This window comes from Symphodus melops (genome assembly GCF_947650265.1).
Source record: "Symphodus melops genome assembly, chromosome: 22".
Taxonomy (NCBI): Eukaryota; Metazoa; Chordata; class Actinopteri; order Labriformes; family Labridae; genus Symphodus; species Symphodus melops.
In genome coordinates this window covers 6,838,332-6,846,844 of record NC_136712.1, presented here as the reverse complement: position 1 = coordinate 6,846,844, position 8,513 = coordinate 6,838,332, and positions in this window count along the sequence as shown.

The following is an 8,513-nucleotide window of genomic DNA, read 5'->3' as shown; positions in this document are numbered from 1 at the left end:
TGGGAAATTTTTGAACAGCAAAATGAGCTTCCAGAAGACATGAGCTTTGGTAGAAGTCCTGTAGTAACAGAACAATGCTTGACTTTATATTTGCAATGCTTCCTTTTGAGGAGATTTTTCTAAAGGTTACAGAGTTTGGTCCTTGGTGAGTCATGTTTAATCAAGAGTAAGAGTTCCCTGATGGGTCTGGCTCATATCTGGTCCGGTTCATCTAACTCTAAAGTTAGTGTTGAAAGTGAATTAGCTTATTCACCAGTTTTTGGTTGAATTGAGTTTCAGAGTGAAATGCCTTAATGACTTGGCCATGTCTCACCTGGCAGCTGTTTGAGGCCTTTAATCACATAATGCAATTTCAGTTTACTGTAAACATAAGGAGGAAGAAGTGGCTAAGACGGTGTTTTGCAGCTGGTGAGGCAAATGCAAAGTTTTCACAGGGCCGGTTATTCAGAGCCATCAGGGGATACTCAAATCAAACAACAACTCTCCTTCTTCAAACAATCATAAACCACAGCTAATACAGGGTCAACCATCTCACCCTGAATGGAGGATTATGGTTTGCTTAACAGGAACTTTGCTTTTTAATACAGTCATAAATAAAAGATATCAGGCCTGGAACTACTTGTGCACAGATCATTGTGCCTTTTAGTGTAGTTCAATTACATTTCCAGTCGAGAGAAGAAGCATATACAACACAATCTTCATGTCTAACATGGAAAAAGGGACTTAATCTTGTCAAACACGGATCAAAGCAATCAGAGGGGCTGATCTTTGATGAGGGAGATGGATTATAATCAAATAGTGGCTTTGAGTCTGGCTATCATCCTGTAGATTATCTTTGGCTGTGGCACATCCACAGACCACAGGAGTGAAATGAAAGAACATCACCATTAATATAAAAAGGATTTTTTTTTCAATTAATTTTTTACTTTTTAAAGAGGGCTTTTGTGAAAAATAAAAAAATACAGAGTCCTAAAACATCGCCAGACCAGCTTATGGTAATTAAGACTTCCAGTGATACCAGTTGGTGGGAAATAGCAGATTTAATGCTTTGAGAAAACATTGGACACATATTCACATACGCAGAGACTTCAGCAGCAGATCAATCAGTATGATAACACAGCAGGCACTTTGAAAGAGCTCAATCACGTGACCAAGTGTGTTGCGTTACCTGTAGAAGCGATTAATTACCCACATATCAATAGCTGACACAGGCTGATGAATGGCTATCTTGTTTGAAGAAAATTGTATTCAGTGGGCACACTGCACATTTTTAAAGGATGGTTAGATAATGCTGAGCGCCTGAGTTGTGAGCTCGAAGCCTCCGAATTAACATCAATATCTGTGTGATGTGTCAGCAAACACAGAGGGGGTGTGGGGCCCCGTGCTGAGGGAGGAGTGGAGGGAGTGACACGGAAAGGTTCACTTGAAGCTAAATTCAGCTCCACTATTTTTTTGAGAAGCACTTTATCTTCAGGTAAAAGTATGTTGACAGGGACTTATTTCTTTAGACTATTTGAAAAGAAAAACTAAAGTTATACTACTGAAATGTAACAATCTTCTTCAATCTTGACTGAACAGCATATTGCTAAATGTTTAGTTTTAGTCCAATAATTTAAAAATGTATCTCAAAGGGTTGCCTGGATAAAGACGTATCGTTAAGTCATTTGATAAATGAGTAATATAAACTTGCAGGTATGCATTCAAAGTGTATTTAATTTGTGTCTTTCGATATCCCCCCTTGCATCAACTCCTCTCGACTCGAAGTAATTTCAAGCTAAGATGGAGAAAAAGCCAGGAAGCAGAGAACCATCCAGGGAGTACACTGAGGACTAAGGTCCAGTCAGGTGCTTCCATGTCCTGGTTTTCTTTCTTCCCCAGATATAAAAAGGAGAGGCCTGTAGTTGTTGGGGAATGTTTCTAAAGGGCCAATTGGTTATATCCAGACATGACAAACCATTAGACAATATCTTTATCGACTGTTTATTGTCTCCAAGTATCAGAAAGTTTGGGGTTTTGATCACTGTGCTTGCATCACTCCAATGTTTGTGAAAACTGAGACACATAACTCTTATAACTTTTATGGAACATCAGTGGTTCATATATCATTCCTGTGTCTGGAAAAAGAAACAAAGAGGAAAGATGTTTCAGCACTTCTGTGCAGACTGTTATCTAGTGCAGAAAGGAACACAAGCGCTTGCACTTCTATATGATCTGCTATATTTTCTCCCTTTGAAAGCATTAAAGCTCCCTAGGTGCATGTACCATATACTGTTTCCCCAAATCACTGCTGCACAATCATGCACACGATATAGACGAATCTTAACCTATATATACTAAAAACCCTCTTTCCCCCTTCAATGCACACACCTATGAGTAAATAGGAGATGGAAGACATATTTGTGAAATTGGCTCTGAGCTTTGAGTCCCTCAATAAGTCATGGGTCGAGTCGAGGAATTTGGGGTAGTGGCGGCAGAGACACTGGAGAAAAGATAAACATGCTCAGCGCTTTCCTTTTAGGGTTCATTACTCTGCAGTCCCGGGTGAGCCAGAGTTGAGAAGAGGAGTTAATTCCTACCGAGTGAGAAAAAACACATTAACTGAGACCTATCCATCTTCCCGCCGCTGACACCTCCATTTAAATCTCTTATTTCTAAAGGAAGTGGATGTAGAGGGAGAAACGTCGTCTTTATGTGTGAGTCTGCATGTAGGGGGTGGAAATGTGTGTGATGCCTTTGCAGTAAAAATCTGTCATTATGATATTTTCAATTTGAAAGAGGCTAACATTTCCTGCTCTTTTGAAAAATTAAATGGAGTTTCCTGTGGATTAATTTTAGACATTGGTTAGGATATTCAAACACTAATGCATGTGGCTGTCATTTCATGTGCTGCAGGGAATGAAAACTGCGCTTTTGGGTTGGGTCTTCACTAATCCAAGGCCCATATTTTAAACATGAGCCACATTAAAATTACACTTGACATTTCATCAACAAGAGGTCTATAATATCTGAAGGTGGAACAATAAGTAAAGATGAAAAATCATTTTCCTAGTATTAAACATGAGTTCAATCTTTTGTTGGAATCTTTTATGAGAAAGTTTTTTTTTTCTTTTCTAAAACTTTTCAATGCTTCTCCAGCCCCCCATTTCATTGTCCCTACCTGCCTATTATACATGTTAATTAGTCCCATCATGGGCTCCCAAACTGCCCAGTGTAATGAGCAGATTTAGAAAGGATCTAGTAGCTTTAATCAAATCTGCACTGCCCCAGTGAGACCAGCTTTATGCCAGGACTCATGCACACATTTGGATTGATAAGTCTTAATCAGACAATGTAGTCAGAGTGTTGAGGAGCCTTGGGGCCATCATTGGAGCAGTTTAAAAAGAGAGGCAAAGTAAATCATGTTAATGAGCATGCAAATCACAATGAAGACACAAGTTGTTGTTTTTTTTAACTGAATTGAAACATTATGGTACATAATGCATGAGCTAAAGATTTAATTTGCTGCTGATGCCACAGAGATAAAAGAATTTGAAAACTAAATTATTGGTTAAAGATTTGTCTTCAAGCAGCGTTTGTGGTTCTTTAGAAGTCGGGTGTAAATCTGAAAAAATACAATCAAACCTATTATCAAATACATTTTTTAATCAGAATGATTCAAACCCCTAGTATAACTATAACTTCATTATGCTAGACATATGAACTTTAATAATGTTTTCCCCAACCTGAAAATAAGATGAGGTCGAGAATATATAAAGTACCATCTTATTACTGTTATTAAGCCATCTGACAAAGAAACCACCTGGTGCATATTGCGGGGCTCTGTCTTTACTAAGTCTCTTCTGGACAAGTAAAATGGACTTGATCATTCTTCAGAGAACAGACATAACTTCAACTAGAGTCATTGTTTGTTTGTTTTTTTACTTCTAGGAAACAATATTTCATCTCATCTCATATTTGGCAAAGAATAGGCAGCAGCTTGCAGAAACCAGCTAATTTCAAGCTTCGTTGTAGTTGTTACAGAGTAACATTATTAGGATAAAACTGATATGATCCAGCTCTGGATATAGTCATTTCACAAACAAGAGCAACATTCAGTACAACTCTATTCAGGAGGGGTATCAGCGGCATGAAAGAAGTGGTTTAGATTCAAGCTTTTCTGAGGGCTCGGTATTGGCCAGAGAAATCCCAACCATTTCTAATGCTTTACTAATTTGCTCTGGGTAACTTCACATAAGTGAGCTGCAAAGTAAGCTGCAGATTCAAATAATGACGTTATTGACAAATGCAGATTTTTTTTAAAGGTTTAACTGGAGTCTTGGCCCACGAAACCTCAATCAACAACAGTAACATTTAAATTTTTGAATTTCAGTTTTGAATAGATTCATTGGAGCCAATCATGGTCAAAGTTAAATTTTAGGGGAGTCATCACTTAAACACCAAACAGCTTCTCTTGTAATATCGATCTTAAAGATATGCTAATGAAATTGAAGGAAAAAAAAAATCTAGAAGCATGAAGCATTTTTTTTTTTGTTCTGCAAGACTTTAACGCCTATGATACATGATTACAACAATTCTACAGTATTTGGTACAGCTAAGACCATACACACACTTGCATACTCTGTTACTGGAGCTAACCTTCAGGGAAGCAAGACTTGCCTTAACAAAATGGAAAATAATTTCCAATACATATTAATGAAGCCAAGTGGAATCGATGCCCTTGGAACTTTGAGAGTGTGTGCCAATGCACTGCTGCGACAGCAGCAAAGTGGATGTGTGGCGCAGATTTGTAGGGTGGGGCAAGGGTGCAAGCTAGCTATCTTGGCTCAACAATAAGAGCCCTCATCTATCATGCTGAGCTCAGGATGTGATGAGGTCTCATAGGTCCATATGTGTGCCTCTGACTGTGAAAAAGCCTTTCAGGTCTGGATAGAAGAGCTGACAGTGTTTTAGTGCTTCACTGCCGTATGTGTATGCAATTTTACATGGCAGATTAATGATTCAAAATCATTTCAGAATTTTTTAAACATGCACATCTCTGTGTTAACTAATGTATCGCCACTTTCACACACACACACACACACACACACACACACACACACACACATAAAGGCACACCAAGCACACACTATAAAATCCTGCTTCTGCAGCAAATTGCTCCGACCAGCTTGTTTATCAAGAGCGGAGAGTATGTATTGAACAGGGAGGGAATTACAACCCCTGCAGCACTCTTGGATGACACAGCCACTTACAGTTTGACCAATACACCATTTGCACTCAATAAATCACATATTTAAACACATTAATAACTAAAGCCACTGATTACTGTACGGGGGACAAAAAGGTAAATACTGGCAATCATGAATGTGCACACACCTGTAATTTAAAATTGGGCCTCCAGCCACAGAAAAGCAACAATGCATGTTTTTGTGGGCTTTTCAGTTATTAATTATTGCTGCTTGGCACAGCAAGGTATACACACACACACACACGGTAGTTCATTGGGAATCTGTAATTAATTGAAATGTGCAGGACAGTGTTGATTTTCTTGTTAAAAAAAGACACAGAGAACTGTAATTAAAACGCACGCACATACACACACTTTTATATTCATGTGCTGTGTTGCCACTGCATGATCACGCCGATACCCTGGGGCAATTTGTTATGGACATCAGAGGAGCAGCAAAGGTCACCAGCAAGACTAACTATCCAGCCAGCCTATCATACAATGCTGAGTCAGCACTTTCATAGACATTCCCTGACAATGTCAAGAAAAAAAGAGTAGAAGAAAAATAGAAATCCTGGTCATTAGGATGATGAGACAAATGTTGGCAGAAAGGACAATCTTGATTGTGAACATATTCGTTATTATATGACATTGTTTCCACTTTGAATGACCGCTTGGATCTCTCTTTGGGCAAAAAAAACTTCACCTAATTAAGTGCCATTGTAATATTTTGAAAACTTTCTCTGCATAGGAAAAAAAGTCTAACAAAGTTTTTGGGGGTTTTAATGTTTACTGAGCAATGCTGTTTAGCAGAAGGCTATGTAATTAAAAATAAATGCAGACGACAAGGAAAATTTAATCTAAAGACTTCCGCCCATTCATCATTTCATTCATTGCAATTACCTGTAAAGGCCAAGCATATTTGAAAAATAATCAGATGGCATTTGCCGCTACTGCATAATCCATATCTCAATTATCTTAAAGCCTCAAAAATCCTCCTCTTACTCATCTACGTTTATATCCATCCTTTAGAATTTGCGACTCATGAGCTAAAGAATGATCATGGGTGGGCATATGCATGTAGACAAATTGCTTCAAATGTTTTGGCAGAGAAACAAAAATCCTGAAAAGGGGTAAAACATTTGAATGACCACTAAATAGGTACGATAAGAGTGCAAAGGCAGATACAGTCTTTGTGTTTGGATCAGGTCATGCAGGACTACAGCCACTGTGGTCCCCTGATCATTCTAATAATCCACAGTGATGTCATAACCCTTAGCTACCACAGTCAGCCAACGTTTGGCAGATAACCACTTCCTCCCCAAGTGGCTTTAAATTGGTCTGGTCATAAACAATAGCCACGGACACATACTAGAAAGTAGAGTATTGGTCACATAATCTAATATTTGAAGGCGACAATGTGACCTATAAAAAGCGCTGGATACAATAACTGAAGCTCTTTGGGATAGGAGTCAGACAGAGTTAAAAAAGAGACTGAAGGAGCTGGAAAGACAGAGACAGTATGAAGGTGAGAGTCAGAGAGATTTCCACAAGGGAGAGGGAGACAGAGGCAGGACAAGCAAGAAGTATTTAGGTCTCTTTAGTGCAGAGTTGCAGCCACTACTTGATTGGGTGCTTTGGGAGGAAATGGAAAAGCTCTCCAGCCAGGTGCTTATCTCTGACCAGAGCTTACAGAGTCAACCGAGCGCCAAACTGCTTTACCCTGACAGTCAGACACTCGCAGGGTAAGTTCCAATCAGCCTGTGGAGAGCAATGTCCAGGAAAGATATTTCCACCTAGTTAGTGTAACTTTTCAGCAGCAAAGATATGTTCTTTTTAAACTTCTGCGCAAGTTCAGAACACTGACATTTACCTTTCAAGCATCAGGAAGTCCTATTTCAAGACGTTCCCATGTGTGCTCAATGGCAGAGCAAGATGACACAGTTGATATGAATCGTCTAAGTTAAATTACATTGATCACAAAGTTGTATTTTGGAATACTGTATCCACGGCACCAGAATCTTTAACTTGTATCAGAAATGTTTGGCTCTGTTGTGGTTGGAACGACAGAACAAGAAGAGACACAGAGTAGAGGTAGTGGTTTAGTTCAGACTCTGAAGTCTGGAAACCACCACCACAAACTAGACAGGAATGCTTCTCATACTAATAATCTTGACCCCCACCTTCAGATTCTTCAATAATAAGCATTATCCGCCATAGATGTTTTTCTTGAGTATAAAATAGAAAATAGAAAAGTAATGCCATTCAATTATCACTTTTGGACATCCACGTGTTTGGTGGTGACTGCGTCTGCAATGACCCTGTTCTCTGCCTGTACTTTGATGTTTTGGTTTGTTTCAGTTGAAAGGGGACATTTCTGGGTGGGGAGCTGGTGTTTTATGTTGATACAATTAAGCGATTGGACGCGATTCAAACCAGCACATATAACACAAGCAGACGCTGCAGCAAAGAAACGAAAATATAATCAAGGCGAAATGCCAAGCAGATAAAGCTTGTTCCGAAACGAGGGCGATTTTCAGTAAGCAAAATCATTTCATTTCTGATAAACTCATCATCAATCAATCCACATTTAATTTCTCTCCATACAAGACAGTTTGTTGGTAGAGATGGAAGTACAGAATGCTATTTGGGAATTTTTCCAAAATAAATTCATTTGAAGAAAAACAGTGGCTTTAATGCTTTTTAATGAGGTTACGGCTTAAAGGCGATGTGCTCAGTGAAACGTGACAGATGACTTAAATACCAAACAACAATCCAGAACATGACTGCATTTAGTTGCTGTCATGGTTCTGAGTCTAACGTCTTTTTTCCACCTGGGGAAAATCTTTGAAGCTCTGCAATCCCATTATCCCTGCGTGTATGAGATGTGTTGTCAGTCCCACAGTGGGGCACTAGAGCCGGGGGGGGGGGGTGTTGATCGGTGGTTTTGGGGGGCTGCTGATAGTGAAGAAGAAAGAAAAAGGTAGGGTCCAGAGAGAGCAGTGGGAAAAGAAAGGCAGATAGTGAGATAGAGAGGCTTGGTGTGCAGGGCTACAGGCCCTCTGTGTCCTGCAGGGTATTACAGATGGCCCTCAGAATTAAATCAAAACTGTGCTGACTGCCAAGGAATGGGCTCTGCGACACATCGGGTGCCACATGAGAGAGGGTTGAGGCTGGTGCAGAGGGAGGAGAGCGAAGGCAAGGGCTGTAGCTATAGAGTGAAAATCGCTTTCAAATGAGTTTTTGAAATATCTAAAAATAAATTGCCTTTGAAAAAGCTCAACAGACA